We start from the raw sequence: 22,571 nt of genomic DNA, 5'->3' as shown, positions 1-22,571 counted from the left end.
CTAATTTTATAGGTGAGGAAACTGAGGCTCAAAGATGTTAAACAATTTGACAAGTCATACTGAGAGAGTATGTGGCACAACCAAGGTACAAATCCAAATGTGACTCTGGACAGTCTTCCCCTGACTGCTAAGCTGTACACCTCAATAAAAGGGAGGTATGTATCTGTCTTACAAGTATTACTATTATAATCATTTTCAGTCCCTTCTCCTACACACCTGAATTTATTGGGAATGAAATTCATTCATCTAGGTAAAATCTATTTTTTAAAGATTTTTATTTTATCTAATTCTGGGCACTGGACTTTCTTAGCAGTGCCTTCCTTCCATATTTTATGGCAAAGTCTTCTACAATTTGCATGGCTATGAGAGCTTCCTTCTCATAAAAATACAAGGTTATACACCATTACTCCTCCTTTAAGTACAAAACCTAAGGTACTCTTAATTTTTATTCTCCTTGCTTAGTATACTCTACCCACTGCACACTATACTCAATACTATATTATATATCCTCCATAATATACCTTTGGCTATTTCCTACATCACCAACGTTTCTCTTTCTATGTGTAAAGCATCTTTTAGGTGGTTTTCCCCATTTTCCCTTGTCACAGTTTATATCACCGTATTTCCTTATCCAAATATATCTTTCACTGAAAGACTTTCAATGAAAGCATAAAAATAATCACAGGAGTCTTTGAAGCAATTCTATCACCTTCCCCCCCTCCACAGTTATTTTCAATGATAATCAACTTTCAGAGACAAAACACCATGAAATACTTTTAATAGTCATGTTCTCCTTCTCCTTTTTATTTATATAATCTCCAAAAACAAATCCATCCTTTCAGTACATCTTAAGTACTAACAGATCTCATTTCCAGTGATTTCAAACACAATACGTTGTCACTGGCTCTACACTAAGGTAAATAAAAAGTGGAAAGAACTGTCTGGCAGCATGAGTACTCACAATAAATCTCCCCTCAAAAGGGCTCCAAAATTATCTGTCTAGGCACCTTCCCTGCCTCCTGTTCAACTGCATTCTCTTCCTTGCCCTTTCCCTGTTTTATTTTTTCCTTTATCGTTTCCATTCTGTTATGCCCACCCACATTCTTTTAACCTTCTCTATTATCTCTCCACTTAGAGGTTTCCAAATGTTTCTGAGAAGACACGTTCTTGGTGTTTTTATCTGCAGCTGTAGGTATGGTTACAGTTCAGAATGTGAGTCTCCCCATTTTGGCGGATTTGCTTCTGTTGCTCTCTGTGACTTTACATTTATTTCTTCAACCTGGTTCTGCATCACTTATAAAAGCAGCCATTATTATTCTTTACTGTAAATCCACTTCTTTGAACTAATGTAACATCTAGTTTAACTGATTCTTCTTCCTTTTTTCTTTAAGGAAATTCTACTTACATACCTAGGTAAACATTTTAATTTTTAACTCAGTAAGTTATTATCCCATTTACAAAGGTTTAAAGCAGAAAAAGAGGTTAACTTCTCAAGGTCACTAAGCCACAAAATGACAGACAGTTCTTGCAAATAAAGTCCCTTATTTAGGGAACCGCATTATTTGTAAGTAGCAATATAATAAATGTTATATTATATTAATATTATATCAATATTAGTATAAAACTTATTATAATATTAATTATAACAGCCAATATATTGTATTAATATATAGTACATTATATTAAGATAGTATATACTAACATACTATATTAATATATAATAAATGCTATATGTAGTTTTAAAATATACACTTATTTAAAAATCAAATCACCAAAATATGATTTTTATAAGGATTTAACTGAGGAAAATGCTATTTTTTGCAAGATGCTTTATTTCAACTCAATTATCATGATCTTTCCTTTATATAAAGATTCTAAAAATTATTTTTGCCTTGGGATTTCTTGATGAGACAAACATAGGTTTTCTCTGGTGACAAATAAAATGATGCTATGTGGGTTCTTCATCACAATTATATCATCATAAAAATGTTGGCACAATTAAGGTTTTTAGTAGAAGTAAACTTACAATGAATATTCATGTGTTTTTGATAAATCACTGAAACATTTCCTATGAGTAGTAGACTTAATTCACAGGTAAATTCATTCAAAACATGTAATTTTAACTTTCAGCACTTCAACTTACATTGCAGGTAAAGTGGAATATTTAAGCTAATCTTTCTTAACATTATAAATAGAATCACTTACATTAAGAAGCAGTTTCTATGTTAATTCCAGCACTACCAACTTCCCCTTCATTTAAATGTAATAATATTTAAGAGGTATTTCGCTGTAGAACTTTTAACAGGATAATAATTTCTTGTGAAAACAAATTTAAAATTAAATATCAAAATTCCATTCTGAATTTTGAAGGATTCTAACTAAGGGCCAGATCCCCTGATATCCTTGCCTATAAGATGTATTTGAATAAGTAATTGGGGCTTCCTTTTTGTGTCATTCAGGATAGGTAAGGTTAAGTTGTGGTAATAAGTTAACTCCCAAATCTCAGTGACTGAAGCCTAAAATGTTACATTTTTTAGCTTCCATTACATGTTTATCGAGAGGCACAATATGGGACTCAGCTCATCACAGTCACTCTAGGTCCCATAACAACAGAGCCACCCTCATCACTACTGGTCCTAGTATCTGGAAATACTTCCCGACCACTGAGAGGCACAATATGGGACTCAGCTCATCACAGTCACTCTAGGTCCCATAACAACAGAGCCACCCTCATCACTACTGGTCCTAGTATCTGGAAATACTTCCTGACCACTACCCATCTGTCCTCCCCCACCACCATGTGAATTCAATATTTTTTTCACGATTTTCTGTTTTATTTTCTTTGTTCTTTTTCATTCCCAATCTCTCTCCCTATCTCTAAATTCATAGTCCATCATCTCCAATTAGAATTTGTTGGTTTATTTGTGACCTCTCCTTTTAGAAGTTTCCGCTGCTATTGAGAACAGAAGTACACCCTAATTATATCTAAATCTGGGAGGATACAGAGAGTTCTGAAGTTGTTGCACCATCAATTAAACACTCAGTTCTAGCACACTGGCCCATAGCTCACTGGCCATAACTAGTCATTTGGCTGCATCCAACAACAGTGACTTAGTAAATATACTACTACTATAAGCCTGGAATGCAGAGAGTCAGAAATATTTAGTGAATGTAATTAATATTAGACAGTCCACTCTCTGATCAGCTACTTTCACTTCCAAGTCCATAGACATCTTCCCCACTCCCAAAAGGAAATAACTCCAAAGTCCCATAAAGTCAAGACCCAAACTTCAAAGTCCATGATCTCTCAGTGATGAGCAGTAGGCACTAGAGCAGATCTAGACAGGACCCTTTCTTGATGCATAGATATATCAGAAAATTGTGTGCTCGACCTCCAAAAAATCTGCAGCGGTTGAACAAAAACAGGATAATCAAAATAAGCATTCCCATTCACAAACGGGAAGAAAGGAAAGTACACAGATGTCACTGGTCCACAGCAATTCTGAAATCCCATGGGCATTTCAGCTACAAGAAGACCCCATACTGGCTGTGGTAAATGTATCTCAATTAGGCCCTGATTACATGCTCAAGAAGTGTTGGTCTTTGACCTCTTTGATCCTTAGCTCTGCCTCCAAAGATATCTTCTCTCTTCTGTTATCCTGTTATCCTATAACCTTAACTCATCAAGAGGTTTTAACAATGGCCAAACCCCTGACTGCATTCTTGCTGCATGGCTGAATTGTTTGTTTGTTTGTTTGTTTTACTGGACACGGGCCTCTCACTGTTGTGGCCTCTCCCAGTGCGGAGCACAGGCTCCGGATGCGCAGGCTCAGCGGCCATGGCTCACGGGCCTAGTTGCTCCACGGCATGTGGGATCGTCCCGGACCGAACCCGCGTCCCCTGCATTGGCAGGCGGACTCTCAACCACTGCGCCACCAGGGAAGCCCTGCATGGCTGAATTTTAATCAACCTTTGTTCAAGAAATTTCCCAAAATTATTTCCTATTGGTCAGGATTGAGAAGAGATTGCTTTTTCCAATTGTACAATTTCTCACATTTTTGGAGTCTCTCTAGGCTCTTTCATTTCTGCTTCTAAGCTGGCCAATTATTTCTGGATCCATCTCTTCATCTATTCATCTTTTCAGTTTCCAAACTCAGCCAACAGTAACCAACACACATTACTAACATTCTATTTCCCAAACACTTTCCTTAAAGTTACAAGGTCAGAAGATAAATTATCCACATTGCAAAAGATGACATTTGACAGTTTTATCATGTGTTTCTCCACTACCTAACAAGGATGACTCTCCTTTTAGTCTCTAATAATAGTTTACTCCTAAGAAAACTTCTTAAAGCAATGTAAAATACATTGTTTGGTTATTATTGCATTTGGCTTCTGGTGCCAAATTTGTATCAGTGAAGATACGCTAGTTTAGGCTATGGAAGAAAAGGTAAGGGAAGGGAGGGGAAGGGAAGGGAACTCCTAAATCTCAATACTTTAAAAAAAAAAAAAGAGTTTTAGTTTTTGCTCTCCTTATATGTACATGGTAATTTGGCAACAGACCTCTACACATAATCTTCATGCAGGGAACTAATTTGCCAGGGAAACCTCTTAAATATTGATGCTTAGGTATCATTCCTCATGTATTGGCTGTCTATTCCTTTGTTAAAAAAAAAAAAAACACCACAAACTCAGTGGTGTAAAGCATCACTTAAAACAATGCACATTTATTATCGCATAGTTATTGTGGGTCAGGGCCTGGGTACCATTTAGCTTGGTCTTTTGCTTGGGGTATCACAAGATGGCAATCTTGGTGTTAGCTGGCCTACACTGCTTACAGAACTCACGGTACTCTTCCAAAATCACATGGTTGTCTGCAGAATTCAGCTCTTTGTGGATGTATGACAGAGGTCTCCTTTTGCCTGGTGACTGCTAGCCAGGGTCTGATCTCAGGTCCTAAGCACCACTCATAGTCCTTTGCCACATGCCCCTCTTACAGACAACTTGGCAGCCCACTTCAGTAGGTCAGCAGGAGAATTCCTCTTTTAAGAAATCAAATGATTATCAAACCCATGCAGAATAATTTGGGTAATTCAAAACCAACTGATTAGGGACCTTAATTACAGCTGCAAAATGCTTTCAACTTTGACATGTAATGTAACCTAATGACAGGAATGATATCTCGTTCACAGATTTTGTCTACTTCAAGGGAGAGAGGGTTATATATGGAAGGTACACTAAGGAGGAATTTTGAGGGCCATCTGAGATTTCTGTCACATATTATAAGAAGAAAAATTAAATTCTCAGTAGAGAATTTTTGAGGGTCTTACCCTGCCACTCAATACCCAGCCCATAGCTGACTTCTGATAACCCACTGACTAGAACTAGCCTCATGGCTCTGCTAAACCACAGAAGGCAATGACCTGCAATCCTGCCATATTTCTGAGAATATTAAGTCATCCAATTGTTGGCCCCCACATAGCCTACAGCTAGAAAAATGTGTAGAAATCACTATCCACTACCTTGAAGGAAACAAATATTTGAGATATCTATAACACAGCTTCAAAACCAGTGATGGGAGAAGGCAACATTTTAGATTTTTTATTGATCTTACATGTTAGTTTGGGTGTAAAGCACAGATCTGGAATATGGAAGGAAAGGAAACTCAACCTCTCTGAGGTTGAAGAACATCCCTTTGGTCATACAGGGGGTTAGTAACAGAGCTAGCATTTAACCTAGTTTGTCTATGCTCTGTCCACTGCACCAAGCTATCTTCTGTGCATGTGGACTGTGTAGAAACACTGTAATATGAATTGCCAGAGTACTGGAAGTTGGAAGTAAAGCCTTTTTTATGCTTCACAGCCTAAATGTCCATCAACAGAGGAATGAATAAAGATGTGGTACATATACACAGTGGAATATTACTCAGCCATAAAAAGGAATGAAACTGTCATTTGCAGAGACATGGATGTACCTAGAGACTGTCATACAAGTAAAGTAAGTCGGAAAGAGAAAAACAAATGTCGTACATTAACACATATATGTGGAATCTAGAAAAATGGTATAGATGGTCTTATTTGCAAAGCAGAAATAGAAACACAGACATAGAGAACAAACATATGGATACCAAGGGGGAAAGGGGGTGGTGCTTGACACAGCAGTGTAAAGCAACTATACTCCAATAAAAAAAAATTTTTTAAAGAAAGAAAGGGAACCCTTGTACACTTTTAGTATGGAATGTAAACTGTTACAACCACTATAGAAAACAGTATGCAGGTTCCTCAAAAATTTTTAAATGGAACTATCATATAATCCAGCACTCCCACTTCTAGATATTTGGGTTTCCAAAGGAAATAAAACCATTATCTTGAAAAAACAAACAAACAAAAAAAGATTTTTTATGCTTGATAAGTAATAATCATCTAGCTATTTTTTTCATTGATTCATTTATTTATCAAACAGGTATTGTGCCATTTACTACATTTCAGTCATTAGCTCTGAAGTAGAAAGAAAACTATATTAAGACACAAACCAGTACTTTTTTTTCCTTAGGCCTAAAGATAAATGTGTAGAAGACTCTTCTGAAGTTTCATACTTAATAGTAAAGACAATGAGACAAGAACTTATCATAACCTCCCAAACACTGTGCTCTCCTTCCTTCTTAGTACAACTCTGTTGTTCTGTACTGCAGCAACACGACTATGTTCTGCCTGTGAGATGTAAGTGGAAGCCTTGGGCTCTCTAGTTTAACAGTCAGATATAATTCTGATACATCTCTCTACCAATGCCCTTGTCACCATTCTTACAGAATAAAGTATCCATGAAGATGATGTGCCCAATATCCTGGTTTCTCAATTGCTTAGCCTTATCAACCCCAAAGATCTGTGTTTTCTACTTGACCCCACCCTGTCATCCACATCTCTATCTTGATTCATAGCATGAGTTTATTTCTTAAGCTTTTTTTCACTTAGTGTTAAAATGTCTCATTACTTCCTCCCTGTACCTTACTCTCAGCTAATGACCTGCCATGCTCACTGGGCCTTTACACTTGCAGTACCCTCTGCCTAGGTGCTTTTCTCTAGACATGTGCATGGCTGGTTTCTTCTAGGCTTAAATATCACTTTTTACGAAATGCATTCCCTGCCTATCTGAGATCAAGTGCCCCATCTCCCTGATTAAATTCCTTAACAGTCTTCATTATCTAAAATTATTTACATGTTTACTTCCCATTTCTCTTCTTCTTTAACATAAGGAGGGGTTTTTGGTCTGTCATTTTTTTCACTGATATATACCAAGGACAGAGAATGGTGCCTTATAAGTAGAAACTGAATAAATACTTATCAAACAAATACATTATTGTATGGTTTTATAATGTATCTATAGAAAAGAGCCCTGCTGGAAAGTTGTTAAATGAATTAATGAATGAATTAGTAGTGAAATGATTTGGACCAATGAGGCGAGGAAGTGGGAGGCACTCCTTTTTGATATATTATAGCAAAATTTTGTAAAAATTTAAGGACGAAACTTTTACTAATGTTAAAAAATTTTTTTAAGCATTACATGTAAGGTATTTATTAAAGAAGAATGTCTTTACCAACATGAGTTTTTTACTTATTACATAACAATTTCTGCTTGTAGTTTTATCAAATCTGAGAGTGTATTTTGCATGGTATACTTTGTTGCATATACAAAATTCATTTTGCACAGACCTGAGAAATACCTCAAAGTGACAGAAAATTGAGAGGCAATCATCTGCCATATAAAAATAACAGTGAGTTTGGCTTTTTCATCAAATAATGAGGGTATGTTGGGATGGAATACCATGAAATATAGACCACATAGCATACATACAAATCACAATAGGGCTTACTGAGGGCTTTGCAAAGAGGTCATCCAGAGCAGCTGACTTGGAGCCACAAAGAGAGACTTTTGTGACTGATGGTTAGGAGAGATGAACTGGACAAGTTCAGAAGCTGTGGACAAAATAGGAAACAGTGGTTTCAAGCAGAAACTCCAAATCTGAAGGCATGGGGCAAATTCTCCTCATAGCAGGCAGCAATGTTAACTGAACTCATCTACACTGACAATCTACACAGAAGTCCACAAATGAGAAGCAGCAGGGATGTATGTAATGACAGCTACTGATGGGCTAGAGCATGAAAGAATGGTAACACTAAATAAAAAATGATTGTGTATTTAGATTTTCATAAAAATACTAATATTATATGCAGCAATATGACCCCTTAGGTAACAAGACCCCCTTCACGAAGTCAGCATACACCAGACTGGAACCTGCCCACAGGGCCAGTGACAAGGAACAGGAGTCCGGGCAGGACTGAGTCACAGCTGAGCCAAGAGCCAAGAGGGAGAAATGGCATTATATCCAAAAAGAAAATGAAGTTAAAAAACAATGCGAGTGCTTTCTTACAAACTAAATGATGGTTGAAAAGGCCATGCTAGAGCTGGATGATAAGATATGATGGCACCCTGATCAGAAAGACTGAGAAAAGAAGACTTGGAAAAGGATCACGGTCCCTACTCTCCAGCAAAAGAGGTGAGGTGTATGAATTCTACTACAATTACATAATAGACTGCAATACAAATATTTAAAATGATATAAAACTATATTTATTGGCCTAAAAAGATGTCTCTAGTACATTGTTAATAGAAAACATTTACAGAAACATATATCGTATACTCTCCTTTTTTAAATGCTAGAGAAAAAAAATGGAGCATATTCCAATATTAAAACTTGGTAACTAGAAGTGGAAAAAATATGGGTAATTTATTCATTTTTCATGTCTGAATTTTCTATTTTGCTTTAGATTAAGTTTATTAATTATGTAATAGAAGTAATCACATACCAAGAACCACTAGTTTGGAATAAATTATTCAAATGATCTAGTCATATGATTTTTGCATATGAAAAATATACACTGAGACACACCAGATAAGAGGGGCAATTCAAGATAAAGAGTAATAACCCTCATTGCAGGCGTCAGGTATACCCTGATAGAAAAGAATATCCATGTGGCCAGCCTGAGCTATAAGAAAGTGAGATACTCATTTTGTAGAGAATCCTAGAAAGATTCATTAGTATAATGACAAAAAAGAAGACATTTTCCTAAAGGCATTCAGCACCTAGTCACTACTTTCAAGTATTAAAGCTCAAAATACGTTTGACAGATCATAATGTTTGTTTTAGTTCTTCATACTACCAATTCTGAGAGAGTTTACTTACTGTGAGGTATGTTTCATAGATGTCCTCAAAATCCAAAAAATATATATGAAAATCCTGGTTTTATCTACTTAATCTTTACCTGTAGGCAGAAATAGTATATCCACTTTTTTTTTTTTCAGTATGACCATCTATAGGGTACCTGGAATCTAGACTATTACCAGGAAAGAGCATGGTGACAATTAGATGAAATTTCACAGCCGGAACTGGCTCCCTGGGTGTGTGATTTGTGTAGTCACACAGGTTCCAGTGCTGAGAAGGTCCTCACACTTGGTTTAATGGTCTGATGTTGCCGTCTTGAAATTCTTAATCATTTTTTAACACAAAGCACTTAATTTTATTTTGCACTGGGCTCCACTAGTTTCATAGCTGATCCTGCTTATAGTATGTTATAACTTGGAACCTTTATTGTTCTGGGATGAGTTGGAAAAAGTCACACCACCAACCCCAAAAGACTAATTCATTTGATGTCAAATATACACGTTACAAATAGAGCAAAATGCCTATTTGGGTACTGACTAAAGTGAGTATTAGTTTGAAAGAGACCGGAAAGTTTAGTTTGAAAAAGGAAAGTTCGGTTGTCTGGGAAAGTAAATGTTATTGCTTAAGATTTGTATACAGCCAAGTATCAAAGCTGTGCGCACATTTATGATTAACTTTGTTTTGAATTAGCTTTGTTTTGATTAACTTTGCTTTAATTCATTCCTGCTATAAAAAATCCTCTTTTACATAAGATTTAAATAACAAATCAGGAAATAAAGTAGAATTTCTTGAATTGGATGGGTTATTTGAGCATGACTTTTTCTATGTCAGGATTTGTGACCATCAGAATATGGCAATTAGAAGCAGCCCTTGGATCTTGTGGTAAGAAGCAACTGAACAATTTTACACTTATTCATTACATATAGGATTTGCGCAAGCATTCTTGCTTTCTTCAGCATTTTTCACAAAATCTTTGTAAAGGCAGGACACAACCTGACAATGGTAGTCTTTAAGGAGTGCTGCCTCTTTTTTTTTTTTAATGTGAGCAGAAGGTGAAAGGGAAGAGATTTTTGTTTTCCTAAAACAGCACAGCTTGGTGAATCTGATACCTTCTCACAAATCCATAAAGAACTGAAAGTTTATGCAATTTTAAAATACCTCAGGAAATGTTCATGAATATCTTTTAATTCCAAGTCATTTAACTTGCATTTAAACATGCTAGTTTAGCAAAATCATACTGGTAATTTCATTGGTACAAATAAAACAGATCTGAATGGAGTGGGATTTGGGGAAAACGAAGAAAATTAAAATTATTGCCTTTAGGAAAATAACACTTTTATAACATAAGAAAATTTTAATAACTTGAAGTTTATCTACCAAAACATTTCTTTCTAAGAGTTTGAATTCAAGCAATTAGTTAAGCTGGAGAGACTGGTGCGGGAATCCTCACTCCTTAAGTGAGGAGCCCACATAGGGTGCGTTACATAACCTCTCAGCCCATTGCTCATCTGCAAACTGGAGCTGACTGTAGTGCTTTTCTTTCAAATTGATTTGAAGATTAAATGTGAAAATATATGCAAAATGACTGGCGTATCGTTGATGCACAACAGATGCAACATCTCCTTGATCTCTATTTTTTTAATAAAATAATACACACATATGCCACATGTATACATGTCTGCCTATCAGTTTTTTATCTGTCTTTTCAACTGATGTAAAAGAGAACCCAGGGTATGTCTCTCCCTCTCTCAACTTTCCACTTTCTTCAGGATACCCTAAGTCTCTTAACTCCTCTCACCTTCCCCCAGGATCTGACTTGCTCTGTTTCTCAGCCTCAGGCCTAGGTCAGTTAGGTTCCAGCAGGTACTGGAAGGGTACAAAGAGCTTTAAAAATTCCAGGTGGAAGAGGAAGGAACAAAGATGATCTCTCCCCTGTGCAACCTTGAAATGTAACAACTACAAGGTAAACACATCTCAACACATCCAAGATGGTCTACCATTTAGTGTTAACTTTGGTATGTGAACATGCTAACAAGAGTCCCTGTTTTCCTTTTCCAACCACCCCAGATGCTCCCTTCTGCTCTCCCAGATGGATTGGGCCATGGTTAGAAGGTAACATGGTGACACCCTGCTCTGAGAAAAAGATAATCTAATCCTGGGTGTCAGGAATTATAGAAAAAAAGTATATGGATAAAGGTGTATATAGACAGTATATTTCATATAATCAATTAGAAGATACGTGAGATACATCTTGAACACTTAATGGATAAAAGGACTTTTCTGAACAGTTTGGATGGTTTTACTGCAGGAAGATGAACAGAACAGAGCAAGCTCTATAAATATTGATCAGAGTGAAAGTAGACACAGAATACACACAAGTGAAATCTTCATAGGCTCCCAACTTCCCACTAAAAGTACAAATTACTTCTACTAGAATTCCAGACTAAAACCAGTAAGGCCTCTTGCAAAAATAATTAAGAAAGCCTGAACAAGTCAGAGAAAACGGAGTGGAATAGAACCATTGGTTGTGCAGTAGTTTTCCTCTTTGAATCTAAGTGTAAACACTAAGGAATATATTATAGAAAAATTCTGCTCCATATCAAGTTTTAACTTGTTCAACAATGACAAAGTATAGACAAGCAGTTGTATTGTTTAAAAAAACAATACTTGAACAATTACTCTAACAATTCAAGGTAGGTAAGATGCTTTTGTTTGTCATCAGGGTAGCACTGTTCAGATGATAAATTACACGCCTCAGAAACACTACAGCTTAGTGAGATTCCTTTTTTTTAAATGTCACATAACACACTGCCATTGCAATCTGTACTTGTATCTGTGTGCTGTTTGTGTAACAAAGGCCTTTACATTATTTTATATGTGTAAAGAACCTATACTTGAACTTTGCCTATGTGGTTAATTGCCCTGAGATTCCTGAAAAAGAAATCTTTATAAGGAAGCTCCTTTTCCTTCCCGTAAAAACTACAATCCGAGACCATGCTAAGCTACCTGGGTCCTGACATTTTGGCAGTTCTCCATTCTACACCTTAGCAACATGGAGTGTCTCTATGTTGGCAGACTCAGATAGCAGCTTCTTCCTCCACATTATAGGAATTTAGAAAATGTACGTCTTTCCTGCACAAAGTCTAATATTTAGTTGGCTCTCAAGAATTAATCAGTGAAAATAATATCTACTCGGAATTTTTTAAAACTATGAGAAGTAGCCAAAAAGTGAAGTATCTTCCAAAAATAATAATAGTGTGTACCTCTCTGTAGATATACACCTTAACAAGTACTCCAAAAGCATACATGTACACACACCGCACATGCACATTTAAGTGTACTAACATTTTTTCCAGGAAGTCAACAGCAGTTATTTTAGATATTAAACATAATATAATCAAATAGATAACCATTCTGATATAGCTAAACATATTTTAGCAAACATGTTCAGCCTCAGTCTAACTGATTTATGTATGAATTCCCCATGGAAATTATCTCCACCCTAAAAAATTATTCAATGTGGTTAATGTGCATGTTAAAAAATGCTGATGGGAAATACAGAGAAAGTGATCTCTGTCAAAGGATTTGCATTTACGATCACAAAGCATTATCAGAACTTTCATGAAATAGTCACAATATAATGTTGTTAAAGGGATTGTCAACAGAAGTTCAGAATCCTGAATTAAAGTAACTTGGTCATACTCTACAAATTATTCCTTTGTTTAAAAATCATTTTCAAAGCAATTATTCATTAATTCTACAAAATTGTTAGCATAAATCAATATTAAATTCTGTGACCGATGCTATACTATCTAGAAATAAGGAAGTTATATTCTCTCACTCATTTCTCTGGAGTGTGCCCACTGAGTGGAGACAAACAGTAATACACCTAAAATGAATATTATGGAACAGTCTGATCCTAATACTTAAACCTAAAATAGTATATGGTTATGATCCAGTAATCCCACTTCTGGGTATATAGCCAAAGAAAACAAAATCAGTATCTTGAAGAAACAGCTGCACTCCTATGTTCACTGCAGCATTACTCACAACAGCAAAGACATGGAAACAAAAGCAGTGTCTGTCAATGGATGAATGGAGAAAGAAGACGCAGCGTATATATACAATGGAATATTATTCAACCACGAGAAAGAAGGAAATCCTGCTGTTTGCAACAACATGGATGGACCCTGAAGGCATTATGTTAAGTGAGATAAGTTACACAGAGAAAGACAAATACTGTATGATATCACTTATATGTGGAATCTAAAAAAAGCTAAACTCATAGAAACAGAGTAGAATGGTGGTTAGCAAGGGCTAGGGGGTTGGGGAGATGGAGAGATGTTGGTCAAATGGTACAAACATTCAGTTATAAGATGAATAAGTTGTGGGTATCTAATGTACAACGGGGTGATTATAGTTAACAATGCTGTATTATATACTTGAAAGTTGCCAAGACAGTAGATCTTAAATGTTCTTACCACAGAAAAGAAATGGTGATTTTATGAGGTGATGGAAATGTTAGTTAATTCAACAGTGGTATTCATCTCACGGTATATAAGTGTGTTACATCAATACGTTGTACATCTTACACTTACACGATGTTATATGTCAATTTTATTTCAATAAAGCTGGAAAAACATAAATAAAATAGCATATGGTCAAAATAAAATTTAAAAGGTAAACTGCTTGCATTCATCAGTTATTATACATAACATTCCTTAATATGGTGATGCATCTTTACATTCTTATCCAGTATGTGACATCATTATAGAGACTGATAAAATTCTGTAAATATGTAAAAATATGTACATTTTACTCTATACTTGTACTGTAAAAAATACTGTGATTTACTTAGTCTTTCACCAATTTAAAACATGTTCAAAAGTAAGTTTTGTTTGAATTAAATTATACTCCAGAATCTAACTGATTTTTCTTTTGCTAAATCCCAGATCTCCATGTGTGGGCCAACACCCATTTTTAAACCATGTTCAACAAACTAGCCAAAGTTATGTTATTTTCCAGTTAAGGATAATGTTTACAGTCTAAGACAATGATCCAAAATGCAAATTGAAATATTTCACATTCTATGAAAACCATTTTAAAGGACTTAATAATAAAAGATAAATTGCCAGCGTTACATGGTCTGTGAGATGCTGAATGATTTTTCCTCTCCCTATTTCTCCAGCCTTATCTCAAGTCTCCAGTCAGCCCCTGCCTCATTCTTCTTACCAGGGGCCACAGAATCAGGTCTTCGGAGGCCTGACAGCTCACCTGAATCTGTGCCCTCAGTCGCTTCCTCCTCCCTATCTTCTAAGTCTCCCTCTGAATGCCCCTGCAGCTGTAGAAGACAGTTTTTGGTATGTTGATAGCATTCTGCTCTAAACATTGCATCTCTCTCCTTCACTGCATGAGAGCTAATTCTAGCCCCACAAGAGCTTGCCGACTAAAGGCAGGAGCAACTGAAGTTCAGGGGAGTGACTGCTTCAAGGTGAAACCTTCAACCAATGGTATGTGTGCAGGGGTGAAAGTGGGTGAATAAACACCCCAGTCCCTCCATCTTCCCCTGGAACAATTCAGAAATATGTTCTACGTGTTTTCTCAGAGGATCACCAGTAGGACTGAGGCCCAGTTGCCCAAAATAGAAACCCACTTATTAACACACATCTCATTTGCATTTCTTTCTTTCTGTTTCTTTTTCAGCACTTTTTCATTTGTGCTTCCTGGGATCATTTCTCAAGTAAAATACTTGTTCCCAAGTCCTTGTTCCCAGGTCTGCTTAACTTAAAAGGAGTGGTAAGCACTGTGCTGATCTGCAGAATCTATGACCAACGTAAAAACATTTGATTCCTTTTGAATAAACCAAAGCAGTGGGAGAGGGACATCCAGAGGCATAGGCCCCTGTGATTTAAGCTTTCTGATACTGAATTACTAGAAGCCCCCTGCATATTCATTTTATTTCACCATTCTGTGTCTGCTTTCATGCTATTTTCTAAACGAAATGCCCTTCCCCAGCTTCTTCACTTGCACAATTTCTTATCTTCAAGAAGCAGCTCAGATATTCTGTTTGAAAAACCCAGAGTCAAGCTTCTGCCATAGCAACCGACATGTATTTCACATATAAACCTGAACACATTACATGGAGATGATCTGTGTAAGACTCATAAGCTCTTTGAGAATAGGGCCCACAACTTACCTCCCTTCGAGACTCCAGCACAGGGCCTGGTATGTGCAGACACTTACAATAATAAATGAGTAAACACGTTTTTTTCAAAAAACACTTAGAAGATGTCAGGAAATGTTTTAAGTGCTTTACCTGTATTAACCCATTTAATCCTCAAGACAACCTCTTGAGGTATGTACTAGTATTACCATCATTTATATAATGAGCAAACTAAAGCAGAGTGAGGTGAACTGACTGACCTACAGGTGACACAGCTAGCAATGAGTGAGCCCAGAACAGATTGAGACTATAATCTATGTTCTTTACAGCTACCCATCATTGCTTCTTTTGAATTAAATATCACACAGTAACATCTAACCAATAGAAAACACAATTTGTTATCATTTTGTTACAGACCTTGATATCTAATCTATGCTAACCCATGTTCTTGTCTATACCTAGTTTTCGAAGGAAGAGCTTAAAAGTCTCTCTCCAACAATATCATTTACAAAAGCACCAGTAAAAAAAAAAATTTCCATCACTGCATTCCTAAATACCATATGATTTCTAACTTACCAATGTAGATTTCCTTATGTAGCAGAAATTTACTTTAAAAATTTATTTAACACCCCATGGAAAATAATATGCTCAGCCTAGGTAGTAACAGTTTTTAGAAATTAATACTCTTTTGAGAAAAGAGTCAAAGATTATTTATAAAAAGTGAATGATAAATGATCAATTCCTAATACATTCTTTAGCTATGTAAATAAAACCAAAATACACTGTCTAGGGTCCTACTTACACAGGCTGTTAATGGCAGTAGACTTGGTAAATTTCAGAGAACCAGCCTCAAGTGACTGCAAGTCACATTTCACACTGTGTTCATCCTGTTTCCTGTCAACAGTGGCTATAATGGGCACATAAACTAAAATTTATGCCCTTATGAATCTGTAAATGTTCTGTGTCCTTAGCCTTTAGCAATGGAAATATGCCAGTAATTTGCTCTTATATAATCCCTCTTCTCCATCAGATTTGAGGAAATTTTAACTAGCATGGAATTATAAATTCTTAATGTCATTTCTGCATTGCTAGGCTCCTGATAATCTTAAATCCAGATCAAGAATTATTTTAGAGTAAATTCATACCCCAGTCCTCTGAACAGGAAAGACTGCAGTAAACATCCAATATATATTCCATTAAAAACAACTTTAAATGCATCACCTAAGTAAACTTGGGGAACTATTTAAAAATTTAGGAGTCCTTGGCCAAAGCTTAACTGAGAGATAAAACTTCTAAAAACATTATCTAATGAAATGAATGGGACAAGATGAAGAGATTTATTTTGTTAGCCAAACCATATAATTTAACACTGACCTTTTCATTTTACTAACCTAAATTTTCCACAATCTCATTTAAGCTACTTTAGGTATGTGATTTATTCTCAAAATTATTCTAATAATTCTCAATAAGCAAACAGGGAATTTTTTTAAATGTAATGATTGTTTAAAATTTTAAACTTCTCTTTTTTTTCTAATAAATATTCTAGTAAATAGTATTTATGTATCTCATCAAATGTTTTCTTTTTATTTTTCTAAAAGTTATTTTCCAATTATGTTTCCATAAAACACAGTGATCTCTCCAGCACAGACAACTACTCAATGAAACGATATACTTCAGGTTTTAGGTAGAGAGCTTAATATTACTATAAATGCCTACAAAATATTCTTCACTTGTATGAAACTGGGTTTATCATATACAGGAATCCTATTTCTTAAAGTCTTAAACCAGGGCTTCCCTGGTGGCGCAGTGGTTGCGCGTCCGCCTGCCGATGCAGGGGAACCGGGTTCGCGCCCCGGTCTGGGAGGATCCCACATGCCGCGGAGCGGCTGGGCCCGTGAGCCATGGCCGCTGAGCCTGCACGTCCGGAGCCTGTGCTCCGCAACGGGAGAGGCCACAACAGAGGAAGGCCCGCATACCACCAAAAAAAAAAAAAAAAAAGTCTTAAACCAGAAGTAAAATTTGAATATGCATTTGGCTCAAGAGTTCTTAGAATCTGTTCTGAGAGACTGTAGGTTAAATTATCAAGTAGTATTTAATGAGCATATCAATTCTGTAAATTAAGTGACTTTAAATTACATGTTTTATACTAGACAACTACTAGAAACAGGGATAAAAAAATCTATTTGCACATTTCTGTCTCAGAATTTTCAACACATTTCCTTGTAGACTCTAGGTTCATTTTTTTTTTTAAGTTGTTTGTTCAAAAGTGAGGTAACTGCATTTTGCGGTGCTCTGAAATACTTGAAAAAATAATTGTGTACTTGATGGAGATTAAGAAGATAGATTTGAGAGGTTTTTTGACTTTTAGGAAATAGTTTGCAATCTGGGTTTACCATAGATTTCTGAAGTACAGAGTTACTACAAGGGGTCTGTGAACTGATTATCTATGTGTACAAAGCCATATATATAAAAATAAATACGTAGAATATCATACTTATATGTGCCATTGTCAGAAACATATTTGTGTGTCATAAAGAATAATGTGCATACTTATTTTAAACACGAGTAGAGTCACAGTAGTTTTTGTTAAATTCCTCAATCCACAGATGCGGAAAGTATCACAACTAGCTTGTGTCAGATTATATTGATATCATAAAAAAATCTTTGCGTTCAAAATACTTGGAAAACACTGTTTGGAAGGCTTGCTACTAAAGGGAAATTTATTTATAGTTTCAATTTCAGAGTATTTACCATTCATTTTAACTGTGACTTACAAAATAATATGTCATTATATTGAAAGAACCACTTTTTCTTTTTTTTAACCAGAAATGAGGAGGTGAAGGACATGAATGAATTGTAGAGGCCAAAAAATCCACTTCTTTCCACATTTACATTTTTATTAAAGATCTGAACTCTAAAATTTAGGCATCAGAGAGACCTAGAAGAAAACTATTTGAACAATAAATATATGTGAACTCAAATCACATTTACCTTCAAAATTATGTACTGTCATTGAACCAAACTCTCAACTATCAGGGTGATTTAATTTTCCCCTCATCCTGTTTTCCGGACTTTAGTTGTCATGAATGCATATGTGGTAGGCAGAACAATGGCCTTTCAAAGACATCCAGGCCCTGTTCTCCAGAACTTGTGGGTATACTATGTTACATAGCAAAGAGGAATTAAGATAACAGAAGGAATTAAAATTACTAGGCAACTGACCTCAAAATAGGGAGATTAATATGGATTATCCAGGTGGAACCAATGTAATAACAAGAGTCCTTAAACATGAAAGAAGGAGGCAGAAAAGTCAGTGTTAAAGTGATACCATGGGAGAAAAACTCAACCGGACATTGCAGGAGGGGGACCATGAACAGCTTCTAGAAGCTGAAAAAAGCAAGAAAATGTATTTATCCCTAGAGTTTCCAGAAAGGAAGCTGCTGACACTAATTTTAACCAGTGAGACACATCCTGGACTTCTGACCTCCAGAACTGTAAGAGAATAAATTTGTGCTGATTTAAGCCACTAAGTTTTTGGTAATTTGGTACAGCAGCAATGGGAAACTGAGTTTGCTAAGGTGTATGCACTTGATGACTATGTAAATTTTCATGAACACCGAAAGAATTCAAGTGAAGTAACGATGAATTAGGTTAGCCCTTTCCCAACATAACTGCTGAAGCAAAACGACTTTTGCTGTGGAGCTAAACATGATATAATGGGAAGAGATTCCTGCTTTTCCTCAGGAGAGAGCATTTGCGCCAGTAGGAATAAGGCAGAAATCTGGACAGGTGCCTCAGACTGATGGTGGTGAGCAAAGCACTGGGCCAAGAGGGTTCAGTCCAGGTCATTTCAGGACCACCTGGTCTCTGACTTGCTCATCGCAGCGCTGATTCTGCAGAGGTGCGCAGAGCAACTAATGAGACCACATGACTCATGAGCAAGTGTGAGTAACCCATAGGAGATTTTGGGACTCTGTGGGAGAAGAAATCCCTGGGGGATGGTGTAACGTTAGAAAGGAAATGAAGAATTTATTCTGGGAAAGGCAGTAGAAGCTCTAAGCAAATATAATTTTGCTATTAAAAAGACCCAGTCACAGATATAGAAAACAAACTTATGGTTACCGGCGGATAAGGGGAGGAGGGATAAATTCGGAGACTGGGATTGACATGTACACACTACTATATATAAAATAGTTAACTTATAAGAATCTGCTGTAGAGCACAGGGAACTCTATTCAATACTCTGTAATGGCCTATATGGGAAAAGAATCTTAAAAAAGAGTGGATATACGTATATGTATAACTGATTCACTTTGCTGTACACCTGAAAATAACACAACATTGTACATCAACTATACTACAATAAAAATTTTAAAAATAATTTAAAAAAACATCCACACACTCAAGGTTGGAAAATAAAATCCACACACTCAAGGGCTAGTCATTTGATCTATATTTGAATTTGTCTCTCTTAATGGATTAATCAAGGAGGACAAAAACACAAAAGAAACCCCTGTTGTGAAAAAAAGAGCCAACTCAGAGGGAGGTTAGCTGGTCACTCTGAAAGAGCCTCTCAAGGTGACAGGGAAATTTTAGTCTCAGGTCTGCTACCCATTTTGCCAGGAGCCCAAGTCTGACAGTACAGTCCCAGTAGGTTGGACCCTAGAGGATGGACTTATACAATCAAACTTAAAAGAGACTGATAATAAAACAGGAATATAGTTTATCTGCTCAAAACCAGGGCACTTCCTCCCTGTGTCTTACATCAAGAGCACCTCATTCTCAGTGTCAAGGCAACCGAGGTGCTTAAGAGCCCGAGTTTGCGAGATGGGCACAGAAAATGAGCAAAGGCTTTAGAAGGCCTGAAAGAATATTTTATCCGGTCAATGAAAAAGCCTGATGAACCATCCTTGTTCAATAAACCTAACTTTCGGGCTTCCCTGGTGGCGCAGTGGTTGAGAGTCCGCCTGCCGATGCAGGGGACGCGGGTTCGTGCCCCGGTCCGGGAAGATCCCACATGCCGCGGAGCGGCTGGGCCCGTGAGCCATGGCCGCTGGGCCTGCGCGTCCGGAGCCTGTGCTCCGCAGCGGGAGAGGCCACAGCAGTGAGAGGCCCGCATACCGCAAAAAAAACACCTAACTTTCCAGTGAGCTGAACACTAATGTCACTTGAAATACTATTTCTCTCAGTTTCTTGGACTCGGACAAAGCTGGAAGAAAAATGTCAAATGCTGGTATTTAAATCATGTTTATGAACTTCACATGAACCATATTTAAACACGTTACGAAAAAGTGATTGAAAATACAAGATACATAATTTATGTATTATACGTATTATTTCTAGTTTTATTTCTATCCTAAGGTTAAAACCTGGTCACCTAGAATTTAAGTGTCTCCTTCCTTCATTAGGAATCCAATAAGCAGTATCTTAAGTTGGGTTTCTGAAGACAGTCTCTCTCACTTTCTCTGTCGTCCCCCAGATACAGAGGTATTTTGTTTATTATTAGTTTCCTTCCCAATTTTTCCATCAACACTAGATCCTAGACGTACCTCACTTTAGCATCTGTATTCCAGTATTTAACAAAATAAACCAAACCAACCACCTTTTCTGACCGATGCTCAGGGAATATGGGTATGAACGCTGCTGGGTTCAAAGAGCACAGTACAACTATGACCAAAGAAGGTTTTCACTGAGACTGTTTCTCAGAGGTTATTTCTTTTACACAGTTGCGAGCAATGATGAGATCCTCATTGCAGAAGTAAACGCGGAGTCAGAGGTAATCACTGCTAAACATCAGCTTGGTCAGTCAAGACCACAAAAGAGGGCTTCCCTGGTGGCGCAGTGGTTTAGAGTCCATCTGCCGATGCAGGGGACGCGGGTTCGTGCCTTGGTCCGGGAAGATCCCACATGCCGCGGAGCGGCTGGGCCCGTGAGCCATGGCCGCTGAGCCTGCGCGTCCGGAGCCTGTGCTCCGCAACGGGAGAGGCCACAGCAGTTGAGAGGCCCGCGTACCGGAAAAAAAAAAAAAAAAGAGAGAGACCACAAAAGAAATGTAAACACATTACCCAAAGAGTGGCTGCCATTACCTTTCAAAAGACAGCGGTGTGTGTGCTGAGTCTGGCCTCCAGCTGCTGGGCCCGCCGCTGACGCCCCCGCTCGCACTCCCGCCTCAGAGCGCCTGCTGACCCCACGTCGACCCCGCCGCCGCCGACGTTGACCCCACGTCGACCCCGACGCTGACTCGCCTGCCGCAGCACCCTCGCCCAAGCGCCATGTCTCAGAGTAAGCCGCTCGTACTGCGGGAGGAGAGGTTGCATGGCTCTTGGTTGCAATTACACTTTGGCAATAATGGGAACGTCAGCGTTGTTCCAGACTCAGTTTCTGTTTATAATGGCGACGTGGAAGAAATACTGCTGGGTGTGCAGCATGAGTCTGGACGGAGTAGCCCCAAGACGTCTCTCTGTGACCGCCCACCTCACTCATAGACCTCGCAAGATACCAACGGAACTTCCAAAGCAGACACACTAATATTGATGAGAAAAACAGCTCTCAGTCGGAGGAAGATTACATGGAGACAAAGAAGGACGAAGAAAGCATCTTGAAGAAAAACTCAGACTGGATATGGGACTGGTCAAGTCGGCCAGAAAACATCATTCCCCATCCCCACCCCCAGTTCCTCTTCAGACCCCCGCAGCGCACGACCGCGCTCAGCTTGAGGAACACGAGTGTTAGGGAGAAAGGGGGCATCTTCTCTGCAGAGTTTCTAAAGACTTTCTTCCGTCTCTTCTCTTCTCTCATCTGCTAGCCATGGGGTTGGGGATCTATATCTGAAGGTTCCTGAAAATATCCACCAGCACCTTTTGATGAAGAATTGGAATCCGGCTTTTTCATTTAGTGGGAATTTACATTGGGGTTTGCAACGCAGCTTAGTACCATCTTGGTCCTTGGGTTGCTGCACCACTTGTGTCATTTCTTCTGTAAATGCCGCATTCCGAATTCAGTAAAATAAAAATAAGACACTTTAAAAAAAAAGAGTGGTGTGAGTGAATATGGAGCATGTGGAGTTGAGAGGGAATTTCATTATAAAAACACTAAAACGCTCCAGGACTCTGTGTGAAATGTTCATGAAATTAAAAACAAAATTATTTGGAAATTTCCAACAGAGGTGCCTACAACTATAATACATAC

At 37.5% G+C, this 22,571-nt stretch overlaps 1 pseudogene; it reads left to right on the top strand.

Moving 5' to 3' along the window:
- The first annotated feature begins 21,655 nt into the window (after positions 1 to 21,655).
- On the top strand, positions 21,656 to 22,247 carry LOC102989126 (BCL2/adenovirus E1B 19 kDa protein-interacting protein 3-like; annotated as a pseudogene).
- The last annotated feature ends 324 nt before the right edge of the window (positions 22,248 to 22,571 follow it).

This window comes from Physeter macrocephalus, chromosome 4 (assembly GCF_002837175.3).
Source record: "Physeter macrocephalus isolate SW-GA chromosome 4, ASM283717v5, whole genome shotgun sequence".
NCBI classification, from domain to species: Eukaryota; Metazoa; Chordata; class Mammalia; order Artiodactyla; family Physeteridae; genus Physeter; species Physeter macrocephalus.
Note: the sequence above shows the minus strand (reverse complement) of the source record. Positions and strands in the feature narration are given on the sequence as shown.